Below are 19045 nucleotides of genomic sequence, written 5' to 3' on the forward strand. Positions count from 1 at the left end.
TTCCTGGTTGTTATACATAACACAGGAAAAGTATGACGATCGATCTACAAATGGCTATACAAAATTTTTACATCTTTGGACTCAAGGGACCTTGAAACTTCGAGAAATGTAACAAAACAATTTCGGGTTTTTTTCTTCTATGTATGGATTAGTGTGTGTATGGGGGCACGATTTTGTTTACCCAATTTGAAGCTTTATAACTCCTGTGCCTTTCGTTGAAAATTTCTGAAATTTTGCAGAGATTTGTGTATTAGGGAATTGATGCTATTAAGGTCAAAGGATGGGGAGGAAGAGGAGGGACATGTGTCATATCTCGAGGGGGTCTGACTTAATAAAGATTTTACTTGTTATTAGCATTTACAATTTTTTTTTTTTTTAAATAAAAGTCGTCTTTGCCCTCAAAGTTAATTTTTTGCCATTTTATAATAATTAATTATATAAAAACTTTTAAAATAAGATATCATAACAAATTTCGTCACGAACAGTTTTAAATTTTATTGCCGGGAAAGTTACGCAACTAGTAACTGGAAATGTTTCAAATTTGAATTAAGTGATTGTTAATTTGAAGAGAACAATCTTCCCACGGCTTTATAAGGTTTTATTTGAATTAAATAAATAATAACTTGCTATCGTTTTCAAATTTTTTCATTAAATGTTACATTTGAAAAATACTTTAGGTTCAACGGGATGATTTTGTACAACTCTTAATGAATGCTACATACGATAATCAAAAAGAAAATGAAAAAAGTTGTAAGTCGTTACACCTTTCGTATTCTTATCATATGGATATATAAAATAAATGACGAAATGTTATATTACTTTTATTTCGTGTAAATTAGACTAACCATGCATTCAAAAATGTTAGAAAATATGAAAGTTTTGATAATCACACTTTAAATATATGCAGGGTGTCTGGATTGAGACTGACACATTTGGAAAGGCTGTAAGTAGAATTAGGCTTTGCAACAATTTAAAATGCGTCAGTTTTAAACAGGACATCCGATATTAAATACGGTTTTATTTCAATAGTAACATTGTTTTAATTAAAATAATTAGAATTAGAATATATACAATTTATTGTATAGTATTAAGTAGGTTTTTAATTCATATCCATTTTTCTGTAATAAAGTTGAGAATTAAAGCCAATCATTTAATTAAATTAATGTAAAAGATATAGGGAATAAAGATGAAACATTTCAGTACCGATATTCTAATAGTTTATTAATTCTATAAAATTAGGTGTGAAGAAAAAATCGTTGTCGACAGATGAAGTTGTTATGAATATGATGAATTTTGTTTCGGCAAGGGGACTATCTCTGTTCATTATTTCACAATACGAGAAAAACTAAAGAGCAGTATATATGTCTTCTTTATATGTTTATGTATTCTAAGTAAGTCAGCTTAATTAATATTTTTTAAATAAATATACTATACATAGGAAATCGAAAAATTAAACGCTGACTAGTAAATGTTAAAAGAAGCAAAATACAAAGGAATTTTAAATTTTGTTATGATTAATTATGAATAGTTATGCGTTTCATTAATTGATAAACAATTACGGAACAAGTTTCATAAAAATCTATTGATTGTAAGCAGTTTGTAAAATTTGTCTGAACATACAACGCAACTTTAATTTTTACGTATTGTAGAGCTTAATCTAAACAAATTTTAACCGATATTTTATATTATTTGTGGAGAATCCTGGAAGAATACTTTGTCAGCAAAGACAAGAAATATAGTAGACTACAATATAGTTCGCTAAAATTAGATAAAAGCTCCAGAAGTTTAAGAAAAATAATTACTGTAATGATTTCTCATGACGATATAAATTTTTAAAAATGATAGAAATTCAATATTAATCATCACGGAACTTTGGTTTTATAACAACATATTTGTGAACTATTTTGTCGATTACTTTCTATCAAACATTCCGTGTTATCTGAGTTTTTCATCATGCGGGATATCCTCGCTTTTTACACCTTGGATATTCGAGATTATACCATACATACTGTAATAATTATATATTATTATTTAATCAAATGGCATAAGCTTATACAGAACTACTTGCGAGAATGGTGCTGAATTTTACTTATGTTTGTAGTCTGATTTAGATTTATTTAAACTTTATAGAGAAAAATTAAAAGTTTTAAAGTCTGCTTCACAATCATTTAAAATTAGTGGAGAAGGATTAGTTAGTGAATTAGAAAAATTAACTGATAAGCTGTTAGGTGGAGATAAAAAAGTACATAATAAAATTGTTGAAATTCTAGATCTATTATTAAACTCAGGAGAAATAACAGCCAATACGGTGAAAGAGTATTATTCAAAATTTTTATCTAATAAAATGAGTAATTATATTAAGACCAGAATCTATCTCAGTGAATCTCAAAAGAATAAATTGAAATCAGCCTTTAAGAATGATGAAGAAATAAATTTACAAATAGATAAATCTAAACCTCCTAATCATGATATGTTTTTAACAAAAACTCAAATAAAAAATATTAATGAAGGAAAGAGAATAAAAATAAGTAAAACACAATTAAAAAAGAATGGAGGTTTCTTACCATTTTTAATTCCAATTTTAACAACTTTAGCTACAGAGCCTTGTCAGGTGCAGCAGGATGGGGAGTTAAAAAAGCTTCAGATAAAGTAACTGGATCAGGATGTAATAAAAAAAAAGGCGGTCTCCTTCTTCCAAAAGGCCCTTTAGGTCCTATATGGCCAAATTTCAAATTAGGGGGAAAGGAGTGATTCAGAATTGGGAATATCCAATGAGACGATAAATGATAATATAAAAAATGAAAAAGGTTTTAGAGGTGTGTTTACAATTGATCTATTACCGAAAACAATTAGAAAATTTGAAAACGGTATAATTAATTTAGATATTTCAACTGGAAATGGCACACACTGGGTTTGTTATTATAATGATCCCAAATATCCTTTCATTGAATTCTTTGATCCTTTTGGAGAATATAAGTTAAAAAATGTAAGATTGAAAACAGAGATAATTCCGAAAGAAATCATAAAATATTTAAAAACATCTAAAAAAGAAATAAGATATAACTCTAGTTTTCTTCAGAATCCTACATCTGTTAGATGTGGTTACTATTGCATGAAATATATAGTAGAAAGAAATAAAGGTAAATCTCCCATTGAAGTTCTATACTCATTTACACAAGAACCGAGCGAGTTTAATGAGAATTTTGTTTTATATAAATGAGACTAATAGTCTAGATTCAAAAATGCATTTCTTCATGAAATTCCAAATGCAATCTCCTGGAATCATATAGAAACTGTTATTAATAACTTTTGTAATGCTGTAGATCTATTTTATAATCAATGTTATTCAGTTACAATTATTAATCATAAATAGAATAAGATAACTCTTTATTTATTTATTTAGCATACTGGTACAAAAAATCCTGATGTGGGGATAAAGGAGGAAACAAAAACACAAGTATACAAAATCTTACAGTTATACAACATAATTTGTGATATATTATTGTAATGGATTTATATTATCATAACTAATTAATAAATCATTCTAAACTTAAAATTAAATCAAAAAATAATGCAAAACTTAAAAGAACTACATGGGAGAACTATCCAGAACGAAAAAAGTAAATTAATTAACAACCACCTAGATTAAAAACTTACCTAGGAAAAAAAAGACAGAAAACAATTTTATCACTTGTTCAAATACTCGGATAGTCTCCCAAGTAATCCAAGCAACAGTAGGTTAAATAGACCATGCCCCAGGGCATAATTTACATAAAATAACAACAATTTTCACTATAAACCTAAGAACAATAAAAGGAAAAAACAATGTTTTTTCATGGTAATTTTGATCAATGTTATAAAATAAACAATTTAACCTTCTTTAGAAAAATAAATACCTTAAAAAATGAATCAAAATCAGAAATAAGTTTTTAAACTTATTAAATGGAAAACAGGGAACCCCAAAAAATTTTCTCACGCAATTTTGACAGAAAAGTACAAACAGTAATAACGTGAGATGCATCCAATGGTGAGTCAGCCGCACCACACATGCAAATGCCCCTTCTGTAATTACATAAAAAATTTAATGAGTTACACCTCACTTGCACTAATACTGCCATAACATTAAAATTACTATTATAAATAAAAAAATCAAAAAAGGATTAATTCAAACTCTTATACCACTCACTGTAAGTGTTTTGGAATATACCATGATTCACCTTCGAAATATAATTATCAAAACTATTTAACTTTAGTAAATAAACACTATTAACATCTTGAACTAAATTATCAAAATCGATCTCATTCCTTGTACAATTAGCCAAACCAATACTTCGACCAAGGCAACTCTACTTGTTTCAAGACAAAACGCAAACAAATCTCACTATGGCGTTCTTCTTTTAAACTAAATATTTTAAAGATCCAATTAACACATTTGTTCAGGATGAAGCAAGATAAAGGAATCAATGAACACTCCTTAGCAGTGGCGTAGCGTGGGTGTCAGCCGTCCGGAGCGGAGAAAAATTTCGCCGCCTTCTTATTTAGGTATTTTTACAAGATATTATTATTTATTGTGAAATTTTGCCGCTGCCTATAAGTGCCCCCCACTACGCTACGCCACTGCTCCATAGATACTAAATAGCCAGGAGTACACCTGGAAGCCCATACAATCTCTTAACAAAAGTAAGTAATACTGTATCCAAGACCCCACACCTCAGAAGCATAAAGAAGAGATGAACCCACCACAGCATTAAATAACTAACTGATCCCTCAAATTTCGCAACTTCGCAGACTTACACATAGGAATAACTTTATCCATTTTTATCTCGGCATTAATTCTACAAGACCTCACGAGTATTAAAATAACCATTACAGTAGAGCATCGATTATCCGACCTCCGATCAACCGACACATCGGTTAATCAGCGTTGCCGACTAGAATCGCGTTCTAGTCGGCAAATTGAAATGTCCGCTAGTGATGTGCCGCTACAATATTTGGCTATGACTTGGCTACGTTAACATTATTTTTGTTAAATTTTTGCGTGTTTTAGCTGGTAACACTAGCTCGACCATGAAAGGGAAGCCAGTATTTAAACGAGGCTTAATTTTATTTAACGACGCTCTCATCGGTGGTGTCCAGACCCTGAACGCTGGGAAGTTCGGTCGTGGGTTCGCGCCGTGACTCGGACAGGCTGGCTGCTAGGAGTTTTCCGGGTTTTCTCCTAGCCAATAACGACTGAATAGGAGGCCAGTTTCCCATAAAAGTCCTCCCGGAAGGCACGGTTTCCCGCGCGTACGTTTAGGCCGTGCTGGCTCTTCGGTCGCGTAGCGATCATCACACCACTCATCGGAGGAAAGGCGAATATAGGCTACAACCTCCATATGAACCAAGAGAGGAGGAAGATAATTTAACGACGCTATTCAATTGCTGATTTTTAAAACGTGTGCGAGATTTAGCGGCAAAAAAACGAGGGTCAGCTGTGAAGCAAAAGAAAATTTTGGACTTCTTTTTCTAATGTATAGACCTACTTTATGTAAAATATGTAACCGGAATATATATATATATATTTGTTTTATACTGTATTTTTCAATAAACAGTACATTACTGTATTTATTTTGTGCAAAATAATGAAATAATTTTTAACGATACAATAGCGACGATTATTATTTTTTAAAAAAAAACTTTTGTTAGGTTTAACATCAATGAAAATTCAATGCGAAGTAGGTTAATAGCGATATACTAATATACTAATTACATGGAATATACTAATATACTGTACTAATGATGTATTTTTTCATACTTTTCGGTTATCCGTTTTTTCAGTTATCCGACCAACACCTGTCCCCAATTGAGTCGGATAATCGATGCTCTACTGTACTTTTAAAAATTACACCTAAATACTTATATTGTGATACAACCGAAATTGGGACACCCCTGAACCACCATTTATCAATCTTAGAAGCCTTGCCAACATTTCGAAAAATCACAATTTTAGATTTTGCAAGATTTAATTGTAAACTATTATCCTTTAAATATTTATCCAAGAGGTCAATCGACCCCTGTAACGACCTAGGGGAATCCGCTAAAATTACCACGTCATCCGCGTACGCTAAGATCTTAACAGAAACACCACCAATATCTATACCACCCCGGAATCATTAATACAATTCAATAAATCATTTAAAAATAAACTAAAAAGAATAGGGCTTAAAATACAACCCTGTCTAAACATCCTTATCAGAAAAGAAAGACTGAGAACGATTCCTCCATTTAATCCTAACATTCGAGCCACTCTATAACTCTGCCAACAAAGAAACAAAACTTAAACCAAATTTTAATAATTTTCTCCATAATAAATTCTTGTCGACGGAATCAAATGCAAATGCAGATCTATAAAAATTGCATAAACCTTACGCCGTTTCCTACTTAATGTCTTAGATATAACAGTATACAAAATGAAAATATTGTCAACAGTCGAGTAACCTGCACGAAAACCAGCCTGACTCTCTGACAGAATATCTCTCATATTCAACCAATTTATTAACCTATTATACAAAACTATAAAAAATCTTAGAAACAACACAACAACGAAATGCCTCTATAATTTTTAAGTACTGCCTTAGAACCACTCTTAGGCACCGGAACCAATAAAGAACTCTTCCATTCATCCGGAACAACACCAGTTTCCAAAACCTTATTAAAATTATCTAATAAATAAGGAAAAGCACTATTAATTTTCCAAAAATCGATAGGAATACCATCTATTCTCGGGGCACCACCAACACTCGACTTACTTAAAACGCGTCACTCAATTCCTCCTCCAAAATATACTAATCCGGTATTTCATTCGACCAAATCTGTCATTAAAAACCGCTAAATCTACATTATATGGTCTCTCAGAGCCATAAAGGGGGAAGAAATAACTAAACCAATGAAGTAAACTAATAGTAATCCTAACACAATTTCCTCTTACTTTACATAAATTCCAAAATAATCTATTATTTTTAAGTTTGTTGCAAAATAATCTATTATATTTAAGTTTATTGCATTTTGTAACTTTTTACGAAAGTCTTTTTTTTTTTTTTTTTTTTTTCTTTTTGCTAAACATAATCTCTACACCAGACTTCGGTACAGAACAAAAACTGTCCGAGCCACCAAATCATTTTTCTTGAACTCTGACCAGACTCTATTTCTGGCTTTAATAATTAATCGACAATCAAAATCAAACCAATCATCAATTCCAATTGTTGTTTTTTTTTTCCTTTGAGTCAATTCCAGTATAACCTTACTAAGCTCCAACAGAGACATATTAGGAGTCTGCTCCAAACAGTGCTTCAAATCAACGGACGACGACTCCAACCGAGACATGACGTCAATAACGTTGTTTGTAAAACCCACATCTTCGGATGACTCATGGTCACGGACCATGAATCATCCGAACGTCTTCTTCGTAGATGGTTTCTTTGACCAAAGAATATACTTCTAAATATAGAAATGCTTTCTTCGGTGGTCTTTTTTTGTGTTTTTCAAAGGTAGTAATTTGATTCGAAGACAAACAAAAATAAAACCCCTCTTCGTCATCGGAATCATGTAAAAAGTGAAAAATTCTGAATTCTGATAGAATAATTTTACAGTACTCGATTTTTTTTTATTAATTGAGAACAATTTTCATTTATAATAAATATACAACTTGCAGCCATTTTAATTAACACATTTTATTAGATTGTGTAGTGTTGTCATGGGTTTTTCAATTTTAAACCTTTAAATGATCAGAATTATTAGATTATTTTCAATTATTTCGATTGAATTGTAACTTACAGAAGAAGACAATTCTGTTTCTTCCGGGTTATCAGCAGTTTCATTACATGTCAGTTTTGTGGTTCTTCTTGTACCCATTTGAGATTCGTCGGTGGGAATAACATTTATATCCTTAACGAAATCTTCCGCACCAATATCTTTTAGATCAGACGAGGAATATTCATGTGCATTATCAACGTCCATTTGATTATCAGAAATTAGAGAATAAAAGTAAACACAATAAACATAGCAATTCGTAAAATTTTCTTCGCGTGAATTCAATAATTATATAAGAATTTGAAAGAGAGAAATATGACCGGAGGGTCGGAGTCTCTTTGACCCCTCGTCAGGATGTGACACCACCGAGTCCGTCAAGACTCGGAAATCGCGACGCAGAGTTCTTACGTCACGCGAGCGGTCGCGGGTGAGCGGGTATGTTCGCTGAGGAGGTAGAGGTAGGAGAACCGAGGAAGTGAGTCACTCGGGACACTGGCTAAGTAACAAGAATAACTTTTATAAAAATGTATAAAACTTTACAGCACGACGCATAGCTAACAAGGACGTATTTCGAGATACACAGAGAGAGAGAGTTTACATACGATTCGCGCGTTGATAAATACCTTGGTTAAGGAGATGCGAGAGTCCTTGAGCCGCCGGGTATCCACGATCCGAGACTGTATATTCCTCAGAGGTTCACAATCCACAGAATAAACAGTCCACAATATAAAACAATCCGCACGGTACTATGTCCACGGTCTTCTAGGTGGGGTCGCTTCGGAAGTAGATCGGAAGATTGCGGGGTCCGCGGTGGCTAACCAAACGACGACTGACTGGATTTGTCATCGTTCCCTCGTATTATTTTTCCACTTGGGTTTTTTCCGTGAGGTCAGAATCTCGTTGTTAAGGGTCGGGTGTCCAATACGTGAATTACTTCTGAAAGTTCCGGGTGACATACGTCTAACAAGATGGATCATCCTCACACGAGGAAGCAAGTTCGTGGGAAATAATTTTTATGGTTTTCAACAGATCCTTTGATAAAATGGTGGAGGGAAGACAATCGAAAACTTTTGATTGAACACCTTCGTCCCTTCGTCCGTCACAGAAACAAAGAAAATGACAAATAGTTTACACCAAATAAACAGACGAAATCCTTATTGTCGAAATATATTTTGAAACTTTATTCTATTGCAAATCCACAAAAATAAAACTAAAAATTTAACAAAAGCCTATTTTTGTCACAAAGCATGAATATTACATTTTGATTAGACATTATTAATTGCGTGAAAAGTGTAAATTGTTTTAATTATAAAGTCAACTGAAAATGTAATATTACTGAAGAGTACCCGGTCGAAATAAACAACTGGATGTTTATTAACGTATACACAAAAGCTTACTTAATCTCTCTTGATACAATATAATGAACATTCTGAGTAAAATGTGTTTTAAATATTCAATTTGTAGATTATGTAACTGCAGTATCGACAATACCTGTTCACATATCAATAATTTCAGGGGTAACGGTACCTATACATTGATTCCTCTCTACTTCCATCTTGTGTCCATACACTTTATTTATAACATTAATTAATTATTAGTTTTTGTTTTTGTATTCGAAAACATTTATATATCTTCTATGATTCCTAATTAGTGTTTATCATTCAGATATTGGCTATATAATATCGGGCAGAAAGGGTAAAACCTCGGCTTTTCCTTATAGTTTCGGCCCAGAAAACAATCATGTAACTTATTTCAGTTCATATAAATCTGTCAATATTATTTGTTAATTGTATTTTTATATTTATATGTAATTAATACTGTAAGGAAATTAAGGACACATACATTTAATGTGCTGATAACTAAGATGCGAGGAGCATTCAACAGATTTTAATGAAGAATGTGTTTCTTCCTCAGCAATTACTTCATCTGAATGCTCGTTTTCGAGCACTTCTCTTACTGATTGATTTTCTAAAATATCTGACGGAGGTTCGCTTCTCTCTACTACTGTCGACGGACCATATTCATACTATTCGGGCGCTTGCTAATATTGAGTAAATTCTGGCGCCATCCATACTCTGAGCTTCGTATAGGCGACCCATAATCAGGTACTTTAGTTGAAACATACCAAACGCCTTGTACTGTACATCTGGACCGTATGTAGACATTTCTGTTATTGGACCATATTCAACTTGTTAAAAGGGTAGTCCGTATTCATAAAATACTTGCGGAGACCCATATCCGGGCATCTTCATCAACCTTCCAGTCAAATTCAAGCCACAACTACGGTTCACAATTCACAAAAACGTTTATAACAATTCAACGTTACATAAACTTACAATATTCACAACAGCTACAGAATACACTAAAAAGATGTTTACAACGTAGATTTCACGCACACACAAAATAAGAGTTCTAATAGTCACTAAATCCTGAACAGGTCCGGCGGAAAGGACACCTTGCGATAGACTTCTCATGAGTAGTTAGCCGTATATCCCTTACGTCGTTCGATGACGCAGCAACAGACGAAAACACCTTCAAACCGAACACTTAACTGACCAACTTGAAGTTCAAACCAAAACTTAAACTTTCCGCCTAAAGCTACCCTTTTTATACCGATCGAAGCTAACGTTGATCCGCCAATCAGCGCGTCGTAGCCTCAAGCTCGTCCGGCCATCGTACGATATTTACTGGCCAATCGCCGATCGTAGATTCAAACTAACGATCGTTCTCTAACGGACTTCTGTAACGACGACCAACTTGAAATACAAAAACGACATAGAACAAGAAAAGGCGGGAATCGCATGTCCAGGCGATTCCGGCCACGACACTTCCATATTCATCGACTTCTACAAATGGCCCAAATTCGTTCAATTCGGGCTTTTGGGCAGTTGGCCCATATTGAGGCCTCTGCCTCAATATGGGCCAATATGCCTCTAGTTTCTGATTATCAAATGGATTTTCCGCATGTGATCTGAATAAACGGGAGATTTCGTCAAAGGTATGGGCGTAAATGTTATGGCAACCGACGAACTGAAACAGAAACGAGTAGAATTGCAGACCTGGCATGTGAGGAAATTGCTCATAATCCGGATGAAACAGAATTGTCTTCTATTGTAAGTTATAATTCAATCGAAATAATTGAAACTAATTTAATAATAATTATTTTTTAAAGGTTTAAAACTGAAAAATACTATACAACAATGCACATTCGTCTAAAAAGTGTTATTTAAAATGGCTGCAAATTAATTATTTATTAAATAAATTTTTTCTGAGTTAATAAAAAAAAAAAAAATTCGAGTAATGTAACATTATTCTAACAGGAATTAGAATTACTTCCTTCATTCTCTGCTTTCGTCAAAACTATTATATTTATTAAAAGAATTAAGTAAATTTAGTTGCCTTACATTCCTTAAATGTACAGTACTTTATTATAAATTGTCTACGTGGAGTTAACGTATTAATAGCACTTTATACCGGTGTATTGATTATCATGTATGATATGTGTACAGGAAAAACTACTACAGGTGATAAAATAAAGATTTTTTGATTTTTCTGATCATGTTGATAACCTTGTGTTGATAACCAACACACCGGTATAAAGTACTATTAATACGTCAACTCCGCGTAGACAATTTATAATAAATGTATTGTATTTGTTCATAACAAAAACTATTGAATTCGGATCGAAGTTAAAGTTAAGATTTGTTAATACATATTTTTCACTTCTGCAGGATTCCGATTACGAAGAGGAGTGTAATTTTTGTCTGTCTCCAGATTAAATTAATCCTTTTGAAAAACACAAGAAAAGACCATTGAAGAAAGCATTTATATATTTAAAAAGATGTTCTTTGGTCAACAATATAATCTACGAAGAAAATGATTGGGCACGGACCAAGAATCAATTGAAGATGACGTCATGTTTCAATCACTATCGGCATTAAGTGAAGATTTGAATAAGGATAAATTTGGTGAGGTTACATAGAGATTATAAAGAATTATTTGATTCATAGAATAATTTGTTTAAAAATTATTAAGGAATGTTTTGATCGTTACATAACTCTGGATATCTTCTATTTCGAAGTTAAGACAATGAAGAAAATATACATTTTCAAGTCTATGTTTTAATCCATTTTTTACACCAACCACAGAAGTAACAGCTAAAAATACATGAAGATAAACTTCACGAAAAAACAAACAGTAAGTAGAAAATTCACATGGTTAAAACGATATCAACGTCAGCCTTTCTATGGAGGATCTGACGTTTTCACATTAAAAACGGAAGTATAATCTTCTTACCATACCATCAAGTCCTTAACATATTTATAACTGGTCTGGCCCTCTAGTGGTGGTTCTGAGTATTCCAATTTCATTCATTTACATGTCGTTACATAACTCTGGATATCTTCTATTTCGAAGTTAAGACAATGAAGAAAATGGATTAAAACATAGACTTGAAAATGTATATTTTCTTCATTGTCTTAACTTCGGAATGTTTTGATGTTAAGCTCATTGTGTTAAAATCTTTTTAAATTAAGAAACTTAATATTAATTATCCATCCGCAGTCCTTCACGTGTTTATTGCGTAGTTTATTATATTCGAAACAATTCAAAATAGAAATTACTTTCAAAAGTTTTATTTCTATACAGATTTAATTTATTTCTTCAAAAATACTTTTGATAATGATTTTTTTTTATTGTTTAACAAACAATTTTAACAGACATTAAATAAACTTTCACCGACAAAAATTATTAATTTGGAGTAAACCATCAAATGAAAGAATTGCAACAGGCACAACCTTAAGATTGACGAAATAATTCATTGATTTGGTATTTTGATCACTTCTCTATATCAAATTTAATAGGCAATTTATTTATCACCCGTCAAAGAAATTGATCTATAATTTTTAAGTTTTCTACAATAGCAACATAGCAATGTAATTAGCTGAAGTTTACTTTTCCGGCTGTTATAATATTTTAATCGTGTGACGTTTCACCTTTGTTGCTTTTAGAATCATCGTGTTTTGACACCTCCGCACAGAAAATAGTCAAAAAATGAATTCACAACATATGTATGTGTGTGCCCACACATACATATGTTGTGTGTGCCCACGGTTACTATAAAAACATATTCATACTATAAAAAGAATCAAATAATTACAAACGTCAATTATACGAACATATAAACATAAAGGAAGAAAGAAATAGAATAAACAATAATTTGGGTCGTATAATCCACCAATCCTGGAGCACCATACTTGATGACGTTTATAAAAAAGCATAGTTAATAGTCTTCTTATCATAACGCTGTTGAATGGTGGCAAACGAAACCTTGATGTGAGTTTTTAAATTTTTTACATGATGTTGTTAGATTTTAATAATTTACTGTCTTTATTTACTTTATTTATTTAATTTTAATTATACAGTGAAATGTTTAATTGTAAAACGAGAAATATCCAGTTATACTCGGGATTGGAATATGTACTTTACAGTAAGTTTTAAAATTGTATTTTATTGCTAAGAAATTTTAAGTTATACAGTAACTTATTTGTTTTGTTATTGTTACTTTTTAGTGTTTGGTAGTAATACTGCTGATGAGGGGCATGTTAGCCCGAAACACGTATAATATGTGTACAGAAATTATTACTACAGGTGATATAATAAAGAAATTTTTTTCTTTCCTGAACTAACTCTCATTACTGTGCCAATCTTTAAACACCAGTATAAAGTCCTATTAATAAGTAAATTCCAAGTAGACAATTAACAATAATATTAGAATTTAAGGACAGTAAGGCTTTTACAATTACCTAATACAAACCGAAATTTGCACGGTAACTTGTATAATAAGGGACATCCAGGCTATTCAATTTTGGTGGTTGAAGGTGGAAAGGTGAAAAATAGGATCTCGTGAACAGTCGGTCTTTATGAAGATTTTACAATTTTGTATACAACACATCCGTATTTTCAAGATTAAGCTTTCTCTGGATTCTTTGAGTGTATGACGTAGACAGATAATGTATAAATGTAAAATAAACGCTTGTAATACTGAGACATCGAGAACTAAATTCGAATTTTTGTGTTATGTGAAACGAAACGTAAATATAATTTTTTGTATACAAACTCGTTGGAATTATTATTACTAACATCCGGTATATTTAATTAATAGAAGTCGTAGTATGCGCCTGTATTCAAATATACTTAAAAAAGGAGACAATTCGTGGATCAATTTGTGTACTGTGTGTGCAGGGTTGGCACTATTATAACCTTCAGCTAAGACAAAACTGATTTTTGTTGTCATGAAATACTGTATATATATATTTCATGCTTCCTTTCATGTAAGAAGATCTGGTCGCAGACACTGGATTTAACCTCCGATCCACATTCTTTAAGATTTCAGCCATTATACTTCATATCAATTGTCCTCGTCACTAGTTTATTTCGGTGTATGTAAAACACGAGTCATAGAACACTTTATAATGGTTTAATTCTCTAATTATCTTCTCTAGAGATGTTTAGTACTTCGTGTAATACTAAGCTACTAATGTATTGTATTATCCGGTATAATTGAAAGCCGAATTTAGATATAAATATCAAAAAATAATGAATATGCCAAGTAAGTTTTGGAAATATCTTATAATGTGTAAAAATTACTTGCGAAGAAAGTATCTTAATGTGTGATCATACGAATTTTTCTCATTAGTATTTGGCATATAACTGTAATATAGAACTTACCGAATAACTTAGAGATTTGTAACAATAATCTTATTCGATTTATTAAATGATGACATAAGTAAATTGGATGGAACATCAATTATTCAATAGGCCCATCAATTCTGTTCATATTATTGTCTTGAAATAAAAAATTTATCTGATTTCAAATGGAATACAATATTTAGAAATGTGACTAATTTTACTTTATATCTTGTGTAAACTTTGCAATTGTTTAAATAAATGATTTGTTCATAAAATCGCATAATATAAAATGCTGGTTAAGACTCACGGAAGACACTGTCTCCCGCTAACGATGACGATGACGCTCCATGTATGACGTCATTGGGATCATATGGCAATGCTCTAATGTTATGCAAGTGAATTTCTGTATATTTTTGTAAATGTAATTATTTTAATTCCGATGTTTATAAGCGTTAATCTTGTGCTAAATTTCTAGTCTACGAGTAATCAAAATAATATATGGAATGATCTGGATACAAAGTGTACTCTTTTGAAAATAAAATTTTTATTCTAACAATAAAATCTGAAATACGCATTTCTAACATTTTAAAAATATCGAAGAAAAATTCATTCAATAAACGAATGAGAAACATTTTGCAAAGTTTGTATAAATAATATTAATTAAATAATTTTACGTACAAAAGTGTAATAAAGTAATTCAAATAATCTATTGAATTTCGATGACTACGTTCATTTCTACATTCTACGTTAAATTTCTTTCCTGGGATCAAACATATTGTGATTATGCAGCATTTTAAGCTATATAAGGTATATTTCTATTTTTAAGCTTTTACATAAAATATAGACTTTATATATTTCATAAACAAACATCGATTATGTCACTAGCTCAGACGCTTTGAAATTTATTAAATTTCAATTCGTAATCAAATACCAATTTCATAAATCGGCATTTGCATTATAATCAGAACTTAAGAAGTAGGAACGGCTCTTAAAATCAATTCGTTCACTGGTTTCAGTACAATATGTTCGTAACCTTCTATTAACGACTTCTGAAAATAAATAAATATATGTATATATAACTTATAAATATGTAAATCTAATAATTAAATATATTTCAATACATATACATATATTCACTTGTTTTTAGTATTTTATATCTAAAGTAAGAACATATGCAATTAAAATCAATAGAGAGGTTGAGGCCGAAGTTTTCAACGCGAAAACGTGTACGTCGGACGTTCAGCACCGCTTTCCTGTAAGCCTAGAATTTTGACAATGGCGTTTGGAACGTCAGTGGAAACGCCATTGTCAAAATTCTAGGCTTACAGGAAAGCGGTGCTGAACGTCCGACGTACACGTTTTCGCGTTGAAAACTTCGGCCTCAACCTCGCTAATAGCTTTCACACAAACGACTAGAACATGAGAAAATGAACATTTACACATAAACTAATTTACAGATAATACATAAGTATTATATTTGTATGTGCACTGCTCTTTTTATTATTAAATATATCGATTTCGAGATTTGTTTACTGATTTAAATATGATACTTATATTTTTCTTACAAGGAGAGGGCCAGACGTTCGAAATGGAGACCCGAACGAATGGCCCTCTCCTTGTTAGTATGGCTTATCGTCTTTTGCACCCAACAATTTAATTATAATAATATGAGAATCATAAGTGAAACGTTTAGTGGAGTAAATAAACTATAATTACTGTAAGAACAAAGAATCCTTCCATTTTAACAATTTTTTTTATTGGTGTTGGTAATGTATTTTTATGTAAAATATCTGTTACTCCTATCTATTCTGGTGCTTATTTTAGAAACTCGAAGAGGAAAAGTTCTAATGCGCTACACTTATTAATTTGAAGACAATACTCCATCTATAATACTGCAAAGTTTTTATCCTTTTTCAATCCCTAAAAATCAACTTTAGTGTAGGCTGCCATCTTCATCTCAATCCGATTAAATAGACGTTTTCACAATGAACATCACTTTTGCGTGCCAAAAATTGTAATAGTCAGTTAAATTCTGGATGAATTAACAATATGTAATTTAGAGAAAGCCTGCAATGAATACTATCTCATGATAAAAAAAACTTTTATCATCTTAGACTTACATCTAGTTAAACTCTGGATTCATGTCGCATTGGTTTTTCTATAAACCAGTTGTTTGTACTAATAAATACTGTTTGCAATTAAAGTTATACAGTATCTTTTTGTTTTGCATCTCGTATCTTTGTATTGCATACATTATTACAAATTCGTAAAGATTATTCTTATGTATGAAATTTGAATTCTTTTCACTAAAATGTAAATTAAATTAAATTGTAATGTATAAAATAATTACTAAAATTGCACATTAATTCTCACCACATAATTTATTACTAACGGATAAACTGACATATAATTGGCAGACGAGTTAACAGCTTTTCTAAATATTATACAGTATTATGTCATTCTCTAATATAAGTGAAAGACACATAGTGAACTGTTCATTTCGATGTCTTAAAAATAGAGAAATAGACTATTATTATTATTATTATTATTATTTTGGTCTCTTTTAAAACAAAACAAGCTATTAGTGTGAAAACGAAATAATAGTATGTCCTGTAGTTATGCCTTGGTTTTGGTCTGGATAGAGATAGGCACCAGTACACATGTCATGTAGAACACACCATAATAATAATAATAACAATAATAATAATATTAATTATGTTGATATATAATATGATGTGTAATAATAATATTACTGTTATCATCATCATTATTATTACCTATCTCAATTATTAGTTATTTCTTACTGGATTAACTTAACTGCATCAGTCAACAAAAATGAGAAGGAAAAACAAAAAAATATCAACTGAATTGTTCATAAAAAAAATTAATAATCAGATTGAAATATCAAATTTCACAACAGCAGAGAATCATATATTGCGTTACCAAAAAATATTTAAATAAAGCTGTCATATTACTTACCGTTGCTTCACATATTTCGAATTTATATTTGGTTAAAAGATGTGTAAATATCTGTCTTATGGAGAGATAAGCAAACCGAATTCCAATGCAGTTTTTAGGACCATAACCAAAAGCTTGGAAAATCATAGGATTTAACTTCTGCTTATTTTGTGGTAAGAATCTAAAACATATTAGAAAAGTATTGTAGAAAAAGCAGAATTTATATTAATTTATGGTTTTAATTTTCTAACCGATCGGGATCAAACGTTTCAGGATTTTCCCAATATTCAGGATCATAATGCAGTTGATAGGCAGCCACTTGTAGTACCAAATTCTTTGGTAAAGTTTTTGAATTCCACTTAATTTCTCCTGTTATTGAGCGATTCATCAAACTACATAAAATAAAACAAACAAAAAATTATTGGACTACGTATGATAGATTTTCTACATATATTTTTAGATAGAGCTAGAGTGTCTATTTGAACTAAAAAATGATTCAGGATAATTTCTAGAAAGAAAGTATAAACTGAATAAATGAAATTGAAAAAATAGAGAAATAAAGCTTTTTAAATAAAAAATATTTAGCTCATTTTCACACTTCACACTTCGATTATTAGTAAAAGAAAAACAAATTTTCGAAAGGACAGTAATTATTACATCATTGCCATGAATACAGAAAAATTATGTTTTTTTCTGCTTCATTGATATTTTTAAAGTAATCAAAGAATGAATTCTTGAAAACTATTCATTGTGTCACTGACGATATACGAACTTTTGATTTTGTAAATTGTATTATACTAAAAAATAAGGGGGTACTATAGATTACCACCTATGGAATTTCGGGTGTTTGGGTATATACCTGAACTCAGGGGACCGAGACGAGTTCAACGCTAACCTACTTTTGGATCGGAGACGAAAAATAAAAAAGTTATCATACTTTTTCGGCGATCGCGCGCTGATCGGAAGTCGCGTCGCTCTTTCCGCTAAGTCGGCCTCGCTATCGCGATCGGGAGTCGCGTTGCTTGCCGTTAAAATGCATTTTATGCAGTGGCGTAGCGTGGGTGTAAGCCGCCTGGGGCGGAGGAAAATTTCGCCGCCCCTTATTTAGGTATCTCAATTTAAAAGACTAAAATATACAGTAATTCTAAAGAACTTTTCGGCAAGAACAATCATCATTATTGTGTATTGTACAGGTTACAAATAAAAAAGTCATGTATGCCATATGTTTTACAATATAATAATCATATTTATTACAAAAATTTTTACAAGATATTATTATTGTTTATTGTGAAATTTTGCCGCTTCCTAAAAGTGCCGCCCAGCCGGGCCGCCCCCACTACGCTACGCCACTAATTTTATGCCATTATCTTCATTATCACACTTCTAATTTCATTCACTCTCTGCATCTATTACACTTTTTTGCTTTACGAAGGAGACTTTGATCTTGTAATCACTCGATACATGTTTCCTTATCTTTGACTACTTCTAATGCTAGCTTAAGGAAGTTCATCTTCAAAATTGCTGCGTAGAAAATAGAAAATTAAGCAGAGGACACCGTAGTTGGAAGCGTCGCCACCTAGCGGTGAAAATGTGCAAACCAAACTAG

General features: G+C 31.5%; 1 protein-coding gene and 1 long non-coding RNA gene across 2 annotated transcripts in view; one reads left to right on the forward strand and one right to left on the reverse strand.

The window, feature by feature from the left end:
- LOC136978211 (cytochrome P450 3A11-like) overlaps window positions 1-19045 on the forward strand; it is a 230304-nt gene that overhangs the window by 26785 nt on the left and 184474 nt on the right. The window lies entirely within an intron of this gene.
- Window positions 15247-17825, reverse strand: LOC136978166 (uncharacterized). Its single transcript, XR_010881183.1, has 3 exons — window positions 17691-17825; window positions 17461-17620; window positions 15247-15530 (listed from the first exon to the last, which is right to left on the reverse strand). It is a non-coding gene; the product is annotated as an uncharacterized lncRNA (long non-coding RNA).

This window comes from Centruroides vittatus, unplaced genomic scaffold (genome assembly GCF_030686945.1).
Source record: "Centruroides vittatus isolate TY-2023 unplaced genomic scaffold, ASM3068694v2 contig_5, whole genome shotgun sequence".
Classification (NCBI taxonomy): Eukaryota; Metazoa; Arthropoda; class Arachnida; order Scorpiones; family Buthidae; genus Centruroides; species Centruroides vittatus.